The sequence below is a fragment of the Sturnus vulgaris genome, chromosome 5, assembly GCF_052056855.1.
Source record: "Sturnus vulgaris isolate bStuVul1 chromosome 5, bStuVul1.hap1, whole genome shotgun sequence".
NCBI lineage: Eukaryota > Metazoa > Chordata > Aves > Passeriformes > Sturnidae > Sturnus > Sturnus vulgaris.
In genome coordinates this window covers 53,612,234-53,627,508 of record NC_142247.1, presented here as the reverse complement: position 1 = coordinate 53,627,508, position 15,275 = coordinate 53,612,234, and the positions used below count along the sequence as shown (strand labels likewise).

General features: G+C 38.5%; 1 long non-coding RNA gene across 1 annotated transcript in view; it reads left to right on the top strand.

Annotated features, from left to right (window-relative positions):
- The first annotated feature begins 2,425 nt into the window (after nt 1-2,425).
- LOC148223717 (uncharacterized) overlaps nt 2,426-15,275 on the top strand; it is a 43,578-nt gene continuing 30,728 nt past the window's right edge. The window contains exons 1-2 of the long non-coding RNA XR_015804034.1: nt 2,426-2,567; nt 8,262-8,446. This is a non-coding gene — a long non-coding RNA (uncharacterized LOC148223717). The remainder of the gene's footprint in view (nt 2,568-8,261; nt 8,447-15,275) is intronic.

Genomic DNA, 15,275 nt, shown 5'->3' with positions numbered 1-15,275 from the left:
CTTGTATGCATAGTAAATGACATGCAAGGACTTAAGTGCTTGGTTCCTTCCTAGATCAGTCCTCTGTGTCTACATTCTGTGCTTTTTTTTTTGGTTCCTGGAATTGTTTGGGTTTTTATCTTTATTAAACCACACAACAAAAATATTAGCTGTTGTGTAACATTTTTGTGTACAACAAGGATCCGCCACAGTGCCTTACTAGAAAGGAAGCAAGGTTGCCAGGTAAAGCTGTTTTTTATCTTTTCCTGCATAGCTCCTGTGCTTTACAAACAAATTCATAAGGAGAAAACCAAGAATATAGTCTTTTTTTTCCTTTTGGAATACATTATTGAGAACTTTCTTAAGTCTTCATTTCCTCTACCATACTCAGACTTCTCATAGACTATCCAAATACATTGGGCGCTAGAAATGCTGAACTGCAATTTACCTCTCTCATGGATTTAGTAATGGCCTTGCAACATCATGTTACTGAGAGTTTTATAAAGATTTCTCCTTCAGCCTTTAGGTAGAGATAAATGCTTCATCCTTTTCTTATACATTTTTCAACAGAAGAAGTACTCAGTTTTTATTTAAATGTCCACACTGTCACCTGTATCCCTCCATTCCCACAACACTGCTCTACAGCAGCAGGCTTTTAAACTACATGGAAGTGGAGTAGAGAGAGAGGAGAGAAAGAGAGAGAGGAGCTGACTTCCACAGCTCATATGAAATCCCTGACACTTCACAGGAGATAATAAAACTTTTTGGGATCAAAAATATAGCCCAAGAGCAAGGAAAGCATATATCTGTAGCTTAATCATTAACTCCCCCTCAAAACACTTTAATTCCCAGAATCCCATTTTTCCCAGATGCATCATGCATTTTTTTATTAGACATTAATCAGACGAAAGGCAAATCAGTCAAAGGAATAAGCTGTAGTCACCTCTGCCATGGACCACCTTGATCTTCAGGTTTTGTTCTCCCAGTTGCACCACTCTCATGTTCCTTCACTTTGACCGTCTGATTTTTTTTGCATTTTCTGATGCCCTGTTTTAATAGGCATTGGTAAGGGGCACAACCCAGCCCTGCCTCCACACTTGTGATTGCAGCACTCAGCTGTGAGCATCAGCTGAAAGATACCCTAAGTCAACCATACTAAAGAAATGCTAAAGAGAGAACCTGAATTTGAGTTTTGCACTGAGTTGGACCTATCAGTGTTTTTTCCCTCTTGAGCTGACATGTGGGTGACTCATTCATACAACCTTACTTGGCTAAATGGGAGCTAGGCACTGAGAGGGTGTTTTTTCAAATGGAGGATTGCTCTTGGCAATAACAGCAACCTGGCAGTATCTTGCATTAACAATAACCTAACTGTAACCCAGGAAACCTGAGAATACTGGTGGCCCACTAATTAGTAAATAATAAGCAGTTCTAGCTCTTTCAGGAATCCCAAAGTGGTTAATTGTGGCTTGGATAAATGAAAACCTTCATATACTGGGTGTTAAACTTCAGGTTTTAGTGAATGTGGGACTCAGGGCTTGTCTGTTAGAAGATTCATCCACAGTGAGACAGGATGGGAATAGATGCTGCTATGTCTTGCCCACACTAAAATGCTCTGCAAATTATCTCTCTGAGCTCTGCATCCCAGATTGGTTCTCCCCATCACTCTATGCATGGTGGAGGTGCCTACAGCAGGAGTCTTATTTAAGCTTAGCCCCCCCAGACTCAGCACAAAGATAGGCACGATCAGGTGGACCAGGGGGCACTCCCAAATGGGAAAGAATTTAGAGTTACAATATAATTAATCCATAACCATTGCTGCTTTTGTCTCATTTCCCAGTATTAGGAGGAAATGTTACATGTAACTTATGAGGAAGCTGGTTGGACATGGACTAATGTTTGGTCTCATAAACGTCTCTTAATCAAGTGCAAATCAATAAATTCTTTAAAGAATTATAGTGTGATTTATGTAGGATTTGCCCCTCCCAGATCTGCTCCCTTCCAGAATATATCTGGAAGTTTTAACTAGCTAGGCTACAGTGAGCCAGTTGAAGTTTTCTTCTGCTGCTTAAAATGTTTTTGTTTTGTTTTCAAAATACATTGTAGAAATATTCTTAATGTCCACTACTAAGCAGAGTCTATGTTTTCCAGTGTTACAACATTTTTTAAGATATTGAGGACAAATATGCCTCTAAATCAAGAAAGCTCTGATTTTCAGTTCTGTTTTTTGTTTTGTTGGGGCTGGGTTGATATTTTGGTTTTTTTTGTTGTTGTTGTTAGGATTTTTTTTTTGTTGTTTGGGTAACTACCATGTTGTAATGCAATTGCTTCAGACTTGGGACAACAGGGCTGTTTCTCTGAGATGTTGGTAAACTGATGATGTCAAGTGAATATTAATTGGGCACTGAAGCATAACTCTTTAATTGCCTGATGGAGTCTATGGAAATCCTGTAATTGGTTATAAACAGCAAAGGAGAGAGTGGCATCTGCTTCCTCTTTTGTTATATTCTTGTTATTGTCATGTCCCTTCCCTTCCCCACTTCCATGACTGCCAAAGTTACTCGTTGAAGCCGAGCAGAAGATACATGGTCAGTAAGTAGCAAACGAAATTTGGGTTTCCTTCACTGCAATCATTGTGTGTGTGTTGCTTTTTCTGTCTGTTTCCTATTGCCTTGCTAATGAGGCAGTGTCCTAGCAGTGCCCCTCACAAATGAGAGCTGGCCTGAGGCAGCTGCTTTGCCAAGTCCTTGTGCTTCCTTAGGTCACTGTTGCATTTTCTGTCTGCCCTTTAGGGTTCCTTTCTTCAGACATCCCAGACTGACGGTACACTGTGTTCTCCTTAGATCATCTTTTGTGTCTGAGAATATAAAACACTCTTAAACCAAATTAACTCTAAGATGCTGCTTGCACTAGAAGCAACATTTCCTTGCCTTCCTTCACTTCTACCCTTTCTCTTTCATAAAATGAAATTATCATTGTAAGAATCAGAACAGTATAGAACCAGCCCTTACTTCTTCATCATAATTAAGGTTATTAATGCATTTGGTTTGAGAAAACAAAGGATTTATAAATCTATGAGTTAACCATCAGTCGTGGAGTGGGATTCAGAAGCCAGTTTGAGGAGGAATGGAGAAAACCCCCAGGTCTCTATCTGACCTCAAGCAGCTCTCCAGGACCTGCATATACAAACCATAGTTGTAAACAGTCATATTTCTATTTGGAAACTTTATCTCCATTTAATTTTTTTTCCTGTTGGTGCATTGATTTTCATGGAAAAAACAAAACAAAACAAACAAACAAACAAAAACCCCCACCAAACAAACAAACAAACAAAAAAACCCTCAAAGTGGGTCAGCTTTTTGCTTTTCGTGTAATACTGTCCAGCTATAGACAACACTCCACTGACAAAGGAAAACCATACTTCAGACATTTCTTCATAGGCCTATGACCTGTAATCACTAAATTATGGTGCATGAAGAGGCAACTCACAGATTCTGTTATAAATGCAAGACTCAAGGAGCCAGACAGCAAGCAGAAGCAGGAGTCCGGATTCTGCTTCTAGGACTGCTTCTGTGCTTGGGCAACTATTGAATATAATGTGCCTGAATATTTCTGAAAGGAGATCCTGGAACTTCCTTCTATATGGGGCCTACAAATATCTCAGAGCTGCTATTCACTGCTGCTGCTCACTGCTTATCTCTGTGGCCACATAACTTTTGTGCTGTAATTCAGCTCCAAGAAAAAGTAGAGTGATCCCTTAACACACTTCAGATTTCAGCAGGTGGCTAAGGCACTCCTCTGAGCAGGGTCAGATCCCTTTGGCTGGCATGGGTAGAAACTCCCCATCTTCCACACTACATATTTGGATGTATCACCACTTCAATATGACAGACACAGATTCACCACTTTTTTCAGACTTAAGTTTTATTTCTGATCTATTTTCACACATTACATTACTTTTCAAAAAGTCAAATGCAGGTATGCATAATACATAAACAGTAATTTTTAGCTCTTGTTATTTTGTCTGTTTTTCTCCTGACATAGTTTGCTGTTCTGCAAAAAGTATATACTGAATCGGTTTTTGTTTCTATATTTGATCATTCACATTTAGGAATCAAGCTTATTCAATATAGTGTTCAGAAATTTCATATAAACCTGCTTAGGAGTAGCACTGTACCTGACAGTATCCTTGACCACAGTTCAGCTATCACGCAAGTAATGCTTCAACTGATTTGTAATGCTAAAATTTGATGGATTCTGTTTGGAAATTTTGTCGTGACATTCCTGATATGGAAATTGATAAAACTTCTACTGTAACTTCATTTAAATTGTAGCATATAAAAGTTCCATTATAAAGAGCTATGGGCTAAACTGAAATAAGTATGGGTGTGCAAGGCTAAAGTTCTGGAGAAGCATTTTTAAACACAGATTACAGATTTATTTATTTATTTATTTATTTTTTAAATCTTAGAAAAGGGAAAAATAAAAAATTCCAGAACAAAATAAAGAAGATTCAGTATCATGTACTTTCTGGCATGTGAACTACTTGTGTGTTTCATGCTCTTGTCTAGCTGTGTGCTAGAACATTTAATTTCAACCAAGGTTCCTTCTGCAACCATGTGACTCTTACTTGACTTAGGCTACACAACAACAAAAAATTTTATTATTCAAACAACCTTGAATGGTTCCCAAAAGTTGTAAAGTAGGTGAAATCTACATTTTGATTTCTTACTATGATTGTCAGAGAAGCCAGATTGTGATCCATTCATTTTAACAGTGGTAGCAGATGAGTATGGAAGTCAGTGACCTGCCTAATCCAACCTCAGATTCCAGGATATCACCTTAAGTTTTAAAATGGTGTGGTTTGCAAAAGCTTTTGCATTTTGTTAAGTCATCATCATAGCTTTTTAAGGGGAGAATTACATCAGACATGCTTAAGAGTCTGTTCTGTTGAATTAGCAATTGGTGTGATTCCCCATGAGAGTTAAAGCAGCAAAATGTATTTTCCATCTTGGCAAACAAGCCTGGAATTTTGTAGAATTGGGACTTCAAAGTCCTCACTGTAAGTTTTTTAGATTGATTTTGCACATGAAGTTCCACAGAAGATACATATTTTCATATATCATCAGTGCTTTAATAAACATTTGTAAGAGGTTAAAAAGGAATGCTGTAGCTTTGTCATCTTTCACTCTTTAAATTAAGTGCCATCCTGCACTGTAATCCACAGTTTCTCAACAATTCCATATAGGAGGATTGATTAAAAAAATACGTACTCAAACAGTTACAGTATTATATGCATGGTCTCAAGAAGGTGATTCTGGAAATGTTGCTTTCCTTTGCTTTCTTATTTTCCTTAAAAGTAGTGTTATTTCACAGGTTTCGCCATTTGATTTTTTGTGTTTCATATATTTTGAAGAGGAAGGAATGGGACCAAACCTAAGAATTAAGAAAAACTAGTTCAACAGAATATTGTTGCTCAGCTTGCTCAAATCAATTGTTCAAATTCATTAGATAGTTTATGCAGGATGTAAGAGCTAACAGCAATGTCCTTATAGATCTGTAATGACTGAAGTTTCTCTGAAAGACCTGGACTGTGCAGGAGAATCAGGTTTACTTCTTACCACATTAGGCATAATGTTTATTTATAGAAACAGAGTAACAGAGGCTTGTGTTCCTTCCACAGCAATCAAGCACAATTTTAAAGACAGAAACAATTGACAGGATCAATTAGCTGGTTTAAGAAAAGATCTATTAGATTCAGCATCATACCACCTAGCTGTAATTAAGCCCTCCTGGAACTGGTATCTATGTGTTTCAAACTGACATGATGCTGAGGTTGCTTTTTACTTGTTTTACAAAAGCACTCGAACTGATTGTGTCCAGGTCTGGATGTAATAACATTCTTGACAAATCTGAAGGGAAAAATTCCAAAACCCATAAATGGAATTATGTTTTGTTTATAAATGCAAAAGTAAAGATTGGGAGCATGTTTTGGTTTGCCTCTGTCTTGTTAATTTGGAACCATAATGGCAAAAACCTTTTCCTATCTTTAAAATATGTGAAAAACCCCTTTTCTTGAGAAGTACAGGTCTTACCCCTCACCTTCATTTTATATTTTTTAAAAATCCATTCTTCCTTCTTCTTATACTCCCAACCTCTCTTCTTACTTTGCATGTGGGCACTATGGGTGTGGCAGATGTCACACAATACCCACTCAAAACAGTAGAGTGCCTCTCTCAGTGGATAAGATTGCCCAAGCACAGAGCCCTTGTGCCAGGTGAGATGCTGTAGGGTGCCCTGCAAGCCTAGAGCCACTGCCTCAGGAGGGTAGGAGTCTCCAGTGGATTCATTTTAACTGAGACTGGCTGAGTCCGAGAATGGTGTTAATCACACTAAGGTTGTGGATTTGATCCCTGTATGGGCCATTCACTTAAGAGTTGGACCTTGATGATCCTTGTGAGTCCCTTCCAACTCAGAGCCTTCTGTATTCTGTGGTTTTCCTACTGCAATCCCCTCCATCTTTGGGCACTGAGGTCTACACTAGCTGCCTGTCTTGACACTACTGACCCCACCCCTCTGATCAGTAAATGGCTTTGGGGAGGCAGAATTAAAACATCATACCTGTATGTGCATATCTCCTACCCAGCTTTGTTGGGACACTGCTGAATTTAGTGGAGTTTACATATATATGCTGCAGAACAGAATTTGTTAAAATTGGTATATCCTGTAAGTCTCCAGAATCTCTTTGGCTCAGCTCATGAAGCTCAGAGAACTGCTTCAGATCCGTGTCAAGTCTTCTAACTACGAAAGCCTCATATAATAATGAAACTTTATAGATTTCAGATAAAATGGTGCATTCTGTTTCTGGAGAATTTTTTTACCTAAATCTCATGTTTGTGAACAGAGCTTTACAAGTCAGCAACCTTGGGAAGCTTTTGAAAGTTTCTGAACTTTTCATTCTATGCCTTGGCCAAAAGGACCTTAATCATTCAGTCATTTTTACTTTTTTTTTAAATTTTTAAAATTTACTTAGTATCTTCTGCATTTCAGATGGTCTCTAGTGTCCAGTTTTGTGTTTCAAAAGAAGACCAGAGACTGACGATGTAACCAGCCCTGTAGATATTGATGTTCTTGGCAGACTCTAGCTGAGCTTCTGCTGCAGAAAGGAGTAGGTGGAACAACTCTCCAAATGGCCCCAAAAGCAGACATGTAGGAGATGGTGATGCCTTCCAAGGTGAAAAAAAGAGGTGATGCAATTGTATTTACAGCTCTAAACATCAGCAGAAAAGGCAGATAATGTCCCCTCAGAGACTGCCTATGAAGTCATTCAGGAAAGTTCAGATAGATTAACTAGAGCTATAAAGTTAAATCTTGTAAGTAGAAGACAGAAATTAAGGGCAGGTTTGTTGAGCTGAGAAAGCACATGGGGAGGCAGGAGACTTGGCTTGTTTCTGCCTCTGGCACTGACATTCTGCATGACCACCCTAGCTGGATTTTGTCACACTCCTTTCATGGAATGGAGTAAGTATATTTGCCTACTCTGAAAACAGTTTGAGATATATCTAATATTATCGACTTGCTATCTTATGGATAGTCTATTCAGAAGCGGAACTTATTCAGTGCCTTGGAACTTTACGAGATGTTCTTGTCTCATATGAGGCAGGAAGGACAGGAAAGCTGTTTCTAAAGGAGATGTTTACTTCTGCTTTAGTGTCTGGGTCCCATTTATAGATAACGAATACTTCTGTGGCTCAGTTCATCTCCTCTGAAAGCAGATGCCTTAAAGCCATCACATCAGTCATGTCCTAAAATTGTTTTTTTCCCCCCATTGACTATAAAGAACACTTCAAATGGCCAGCTTACAGCTGACATTGCACATTAGGTGAAATGAATTCTACCTTCTGAATTAAATTTACTAAGCACGTCAAGACACGGTAGTTCACATAGGACAGAATTAATGTATTTTCCATGAAATTTTTTCACCCTCTAGATTAACTCCCTAATTTTCTCCAAAAATGGGGAAAGATGGGTACTTGTTCATCTTAACATATTCTAAAATGAACAGTATTGGCCTTTTGAGTGGTGCTTGCCTTCTGAAATTTGTTTAATTATGTGATCAACCTCTTCTTTCTGACTCTCATGCAAACATTTCAGGTTGCCCACTATGATTGATTTCTGTGTGTTTTGCTTATCCTTAAACTCAGGTAGTAATGGATTAATTAGACATAAGAAGTAATATGGGAAATACTATCATAAAAAAGTATGTCTCATTTCTTCTTTAGCTTGATTGGACCCTATGAAAATGGATCAATAAAAAGGTGCTGCATCACTATATCCAAGCCATGTACCAGGAGGTCCCTACTCTGCAGTGTTTGAAATGCTAGAACATAGTACTATGTTGTTGAGAATCCTAGTTGTGAGAAGGTACTTTCAAGACCATCAAATCTCCCCATGAGATCATGGACAGGTAAGTAATTTTATTCTCCATAGTCTTTTCTCCCCATGCTGTCACAACATATGCCTGAGTTTTGTTAGCAATGCTTTTGGCTGCAGAGCAGGACTCATGGTCACATTGCTGCAAACATATGTTTTCCACTAATTCTGTGTGCCTTTACTCACTTCTGCTGACATCTTAAAGCTCAGCTTTAAATGGGATGTGAAAGGCTTATCCTATGTATTTTAGTTATCCTTCATGTTGTGCTGTGTCCTCACTGAACAGGATTAGCGATGTTGCCAGAGGGAGATGCCAGTTTCTACCCTGGACAATCAGGCATACTTTAAAAGCAGAAGAAACTTCTCAGAAGTGCTGGAAGATTTTTTGTGTTCTGTGGTTCATCAGATTCTGATACTTATGCCATTAGTAGTGCTGGGTTTTATGCTGTTTGAAATGAGGTCATAGAGCTGACTTATTTTGTCAGTTATAGTCTCAATATTGTATTTTAGGTACTGAAACTTTTTTTTTTTTAAAAAAAAGCATTTTGCAGCATATGCTATTGAAAAGGTTGCATTACAGAGGTTCTGAAGCATGGAAAGAGCAAAGCCAGCAGCCAAGCTTTCCAAAAAGAAAAGGTTAGCTAAAATTGCAAGTTCCTCTCACTGAGATGTCTTGCCAAGAAGTCACAGATGTACAACACATGACCAAGTGAAAAAGTGATTATGAGGGTTATAATGGCAGCCCTGAATCTATAACACATGATGCATTCATCCCAGGATGCATTTATGCATCTGTTAAGGTATTTTTACTAGTAGTATAAGAGCATTTAAAACCATTTTCTGAATTGTTTAGCTCATTTGTAGTGCTTAATTGGCACTTTATAATTTTGTCCTTATTACTTTCTGACATTAAGCCATGACACAATTCATTAATATATTGTAGTGACAGTTGTTCCAGCTTCTGTTTGTGATTCATCCCTTTGAGCTCTGTCATGATTTCTGCATATTTCTTTGTGCCCTCTTCTGCCTTTGCAAAGTCCCTGTGACACTCAATTGGCTATAGCTAGGCACAGCAATGTGTCTGAGTTTTGGGCTTTTTCCCTAGAGGAACATATAATCCAGAATTTTGACTTACATCCTTTGATTAAAAGTAATGTCTTTTCATTTCTGTTCTTCCTCTTGTTGTATGAGGAGCATTCTGCACCAATTTGTCTTTGATCTTTGTGACACTCAAGTAACATTCAGACAGTTCCTCACTGAGTATATTTCTTCCCTTACCAAATTTATAAAAAATAAAAATAGATTTTTCTTAATCTCCACCCGTGGGAGTGAAAAGAGATTCCTGTCCAGTGATCCATTTCTACCCTCACCTATCTAGGTGCTGCTCATGCTGATTTAAATGATGGCTGAAGCCGCTCTTTTGTCATCTGAATTCTAATTGCTCCTCCAAACCACCACTTGTCCCTGATGTATCTACAGAGAACATCAAGCCCTGTCTTCTCCATTTGGCATTTAGGCCTAAAGTCCGTCTCAATTTCAAAATCAGTCTTTTTCTTTGTGTATTTTTGTTTTATTTTTTGAAATACAACAATTCCAAATTGCCAACTGCTTCCCAAAGCAATCTATACCAATGACACACAAGAATATAATGGATGGGAAAAGCTGAGTTATTAGGGTAACACTTGCATGGCTCCTGTAGAAGGTACTCTACGTATGGTGGAAATTAGTGGAGATCGTGTCAGCATGACTAAGTCATTTGTAAGTGGGGAGAAAAATAAAGCTGTATAATTCTCCATTTATCATCTTGCTGAGCTGTTTCCTCCCACAGCAGTGATCCCACCAGCACAAAGCCCTTCAGACAGATCTTTATCCTCACCAGAACTTTGCTCTCTGAGCTGGTTGCTAACCCCTTGTTTCTGTCTCCTCTGAGGTACAGCATTTTTCCCCCAGTCAATGTAGATTATGTTCACTGCTTCACACCTCTCAGCTTTATGAATTATTTCCTTTAAAAATAGCTCCAGCAGATATGTCATCCATGATTTATTCTGTATGATATTATAACAAATTGCTTTCATGAGTGGGTACTTTGCCAGACATTTTGTGGCCTCTAGGCCTGAGACTCTCTGTGTTCATCTCAGTGTAAAGCAAGCACGACTGACTTCTTGTACCATTGATAGGCACGGGGGTAAAACCAGCACCTTTGTAAGCAGAATAAGATCTAAAGATATCTTTTTGAAAGGTGATAAGCAATTGAGAGAATAAAATTTGAGGATGCATGAAATAAAACTTCAAGGAGTCATGGTATGACAAAGGACAAAAAGCCAAATGTGCATTTTTTTGGTGGAGTAAAGATATACTAGCCAGTCCATCACTTAAATTATTCAGTGAAGGATATGGCTTCTGCAGAAGATACTGGAGAGCATGACTGCAAAATCCCACTGCTGCTCCTGGCCGTTAATATTACAAAGCTCCCACCCCTACTCCTTTTCCAGCACTGAAACCTTTGCTGACCTTGACAAGCACAGGTTCATACTCTGACCAGAACTGCTTTGGACTGTTTGAGTCTAATTTACCTTCTTTATTTCACTGCATTGGAAAGTAAATAAGTACTTAGAGGTCTAAATAAAGCACCACACTTACCAGATTAACAAAAATGAGCGATTATTGATTGATTGATGTATTAATTATTTCCTAATAGCAAATGGACTTGTGGAAAGTTGTGCAGGCTGAAGAGATCAGGTCAAATGTTAAACATGCAGTTCATAAGAACAAATGTACTGTGGTAAACAACAACAGAGAGCAGAGAGAGAAGTGGATGAATGTCATGAGAGCTCCCTTCAGTGTCTGAGGGTTTGAATCTCAAAGAGAAGAACACTCAAAAAGCTGGTGGCATGTGCAGATGCAGCTCTGACAGCCAGTACAGAGAGTGCCCTCAAGTTCATTGTGTTATGAGGAAGGGTCTTTGTGTTGGGTGATGTGTGGGCCACGACTGCATCTTCCAAGTAACCAGCCTCTCCAATCTTTGCTACTGAGGAAACAGAAGAGGAGGTGGGAAGAGTGTGAGTATGAAAGGGATGACAGAAGTTGCCCTCAGCCTTTCTCATAAGTTTGTTCCACACTGAAGTTCTTAGTTGTCAGACTCAATATTGAGATTACTCAAGCAATATGTTATTGTCATATAGAGGGTGGGGGCATGCAGAAGGACTAGGAGTCTGATTCAGTAAAGTCATCTCTACCTTTAGAATTCTACATTTCTCACAACAAATTACTGGGCAAAACTCAAATAAATATTAAATTGTTCATAAAAGAAGTTTAAATACATATTTATTAGTATAGATATTCTTTATCATTGTGTTTTGGATTGAGAGCATTTGAATGATGTTCTCATGTTCCAGGGCATAGAATATATTTTTAAGGAAATTTCCCAAGTTTGCTTCTCATTACATTTTATACATTTACACTACCCTTCTTTGCTCAAAATTGTCCTATTAAAATACAGGTTATAGCCCAATAACTTTTGTGGAAGTCCTGATCCTTATTATTTTGCAATTTTTGGTTGCTCAAATGGACTCCTATCCTCTCTGTGACTAACAGCAGTTTCCTCTGAAACCTGCTCAGTTGCTTCCCTCTGTGTATTCCTTTATCATGGCAGAAAACGCACCTGTCCTGACTGCTGGCACAAATGGCGTGGAGCTGCTGTCTGTGTGCTGCCCATGCTGGGACTGAGGGATCAGGGCCAGCCCCCCACGCTGGATACCATGTCAGGAAAGCTTTCCCAAGCCCCCTGGCACTTCTCAATTCCACAGCTGGGAAGTGGAGAATGCTGCAGTGTTATTTGATGTACTGGCATAGCACCTCACCGATTTTACACTACCAACCTCTGCCCCACAACGCCAGGAAATTGTTTCAGGAAAAATGCCAAACATTTCCAGAAGAGCATTTACAGTAAATGCAAAATCCCATCCATCCATTCATCCATCCATCAAGTCATTTATGCTTTGAGGAGGGAAAATTGCTCAGTTGTCTAATCTCTCACACTGTGAGAATGTATCTGTGCTTGAATAGTTTTACCCCTATTATTTCCCTTTTTTCCCCTGTCTTTATTCCCTTTTCCTCCCTATATCTTTGTTGAATGAAATCTCTACAGAAACTTTTCCATCTTTTCTTACTGGAATCTTTGATATGATTTCTACTAGCCTCCTATATGCCACCATTTATTATTAGTATCTTTCCTTCTGTATCCCTTGATGAAAATAACAAAAAATAAATGGGACAAAAAATGTGGAGGCCTAGAGTAACAGGGGAAGTCAAGTCAATTCCATTGTTTCAAAGCACAGGAAAAGAGATATGCCAAGTCCCAGTAAGACTGGTGTTTTAATGGGTGATGTTACATCACAACATACTGATGTTAATAGGTGGAAACAAATCCCGTCTCACAAAGCTGATTTTGCTTTAAGTAGAAGCTAAGGAATTGGCCGCCTCTCTATGCAGCTTTCATGAGCCTGAATTGGCACAGCCTCAAGCTCTACTTCTACTTCAAGTCCCAAAACAAGATTTTGAAAGCAACGTAGCCTTTTGGTTTTTCATCGTCAAGGAGATCAGGCCATTTCAAGACCCTTTCCATAATAAGTTACTGCTAACTGCCAGCTGTTAACAAACTCAGCATTGTCTCTCTTCTGTATAAACAGCTGTGTTACAAGAATGAAAGAAAAAGGAAGAGAGGAAAGGGCTTGTTACAGCCTGATGGTGCCAGTGAACCTTGTGTGCTCTGATTTGTGAAGAATTCAATGACTGTGTTTTAACAGAATATGAAAGTGTTGGAACAATGCAAGAAGACCCTCAATATTAACATACAATGTCTTATTGCATGGCAGAGCTTAGGCACTGAGATATTCAGAAAAACCTTGTTGGATCCCCAAAGTACATACAGACTATGTCAGAGTGCACTGCTCATTGGAATAACTCATTTGACCTTTTAGTACTCAGAGTTTACAAGTTTGAAAATGAAATATGCATCAATGCAATCAATGTACACAATGCTTCCACTGAAACTTCACAGTAACCATCCATCAACATATTAGAGTAAAAAGGTTCCCTAAGCTGCCTGTGTACTTCAGTAACTCAGAATTGCTCAGCTCTAATGCAACACTTAGTTGCCAGGTCAATCCAGTAACAGTCATTGTGACAAAATACATTTACATACGTGCATCAGTGAACAAATTTAATGATGTTGGATAGCACGATAATAAGAAGTTGTGCTAAATGTTTTCCTAGAGACCACAAAGAGCTAGGTTGGAGATAAAGCCTGAAAACACATTGAAAGTATTGAAATTAGGCCTGGAAAAAAGGTTTTAAAATACAGACCTCCTTTGTGCCACTAGAACTGTGCTCTGCTGGCAAATCCGGACACAAAGCAAAGCATTTTGAGGCACTGTCAAGGGTTTGTTAAAATATGGCTGGACATTGAAGCAAAGCCAATTTACACAGTACCAGTTGGCAAGCAGAGGGGTGTTTATTCTGCTTGATAAGCATCTCCTTAGTAACTCTATGAGTCAATAAATTGGGTTGATGAGTAGCATGTGGGGGAAGAAAGTGAAGTGCAATCATAGTGCAACATGGAGAATGTTAACCAAATGGCAGGGACAGGAACTTGAAATCAAGGCTGCAGAGGCTGCTTTTTGTAAGGGGATTCAAGGTAAATATGTGAAAGGTGAATAGCAAGCAGTATGCAAGTGAAGATAATGGGTCAAATTATCCTGCAGCTCACATTCATGCTTATTTCCCTCTGTTTGGATCCTGAATTGATTCTCCCTGTTTGACAGTTCTTTATTTGAATTGCTATTGACTGACAGCCAAAAACTGTGAGTGGTAGGTAGGGAAAATGGTCTTTTTCATGTGGGGTATATCTGACCCATAGGACAGCTAACACTTGTAATTATAGCTTAAATCTTTACATCCTAAGGCTAGTTTTCTTCCTCTCTCCTAACAACTACTGGAGGTGACACCATTTACTAGTGACTGACAAGGGATAGGTAAGAGAAAGATCAATCGGTGGGAATTCTGATTCCTGAGACAAAGTTGCATAGGAACCCCTAACACTACCAGGACAAACCTTCATTATTAAAAAATAACAAATCTATAAAAACCTTGATTCTTGCTATGTATCTTCCCTTTCCCAACCCTTTACCTCTAGACTAGCCTTTCTGGGGAAATTTCAGATGATGTTACATTGCCTGAAATGATCAGCAATAGTAATAGGATAGAGAATGGAATTTTAAATCCTGGACATATATTTAATAATCTCCATTGCTATCCAGGGAAGCCAAGCATATTTAAAATCAAATGCAGAAGGCCTAATGCATAAGATAAATAGCCTATGAGGTCATAAAGAACAGTTATAATTATCTAGTCTGACCTTTTGAATAACTCAGATCCAGCAGTTTCACCTAATCATCCCTACAACAAACCCATAATTTTGATTACCCTATGATTAATATTTCAGAAACATATTCTAAATAGATTTAAAGAATTAAAGTGATGAAGAATCAATGTATCATTAGTAAGCTGTTCCTGTGGTCAATTACTAAACCTGATTTATAAAAAATGTTGATGAATCATTCCTCCAAAAGAAGCACTCTCTGATGACCCAAACTTTGCTTCACAAAACACTGTAGAGTGGTATGATTTTGAATTAGGTAAGAGAGAAGCCTCAGGCAGACACATTTTAAGTCTCCACGTTTTGAGCTGGCTTCACTAGAAATTCTGATTTCATGTTATACAAAATAAAATAAATGTATTTCAAATTCTGACTTTATTAAGAAATTTGAATTTTGGGACTTCATCCAGTCAAAATACAGATGGGT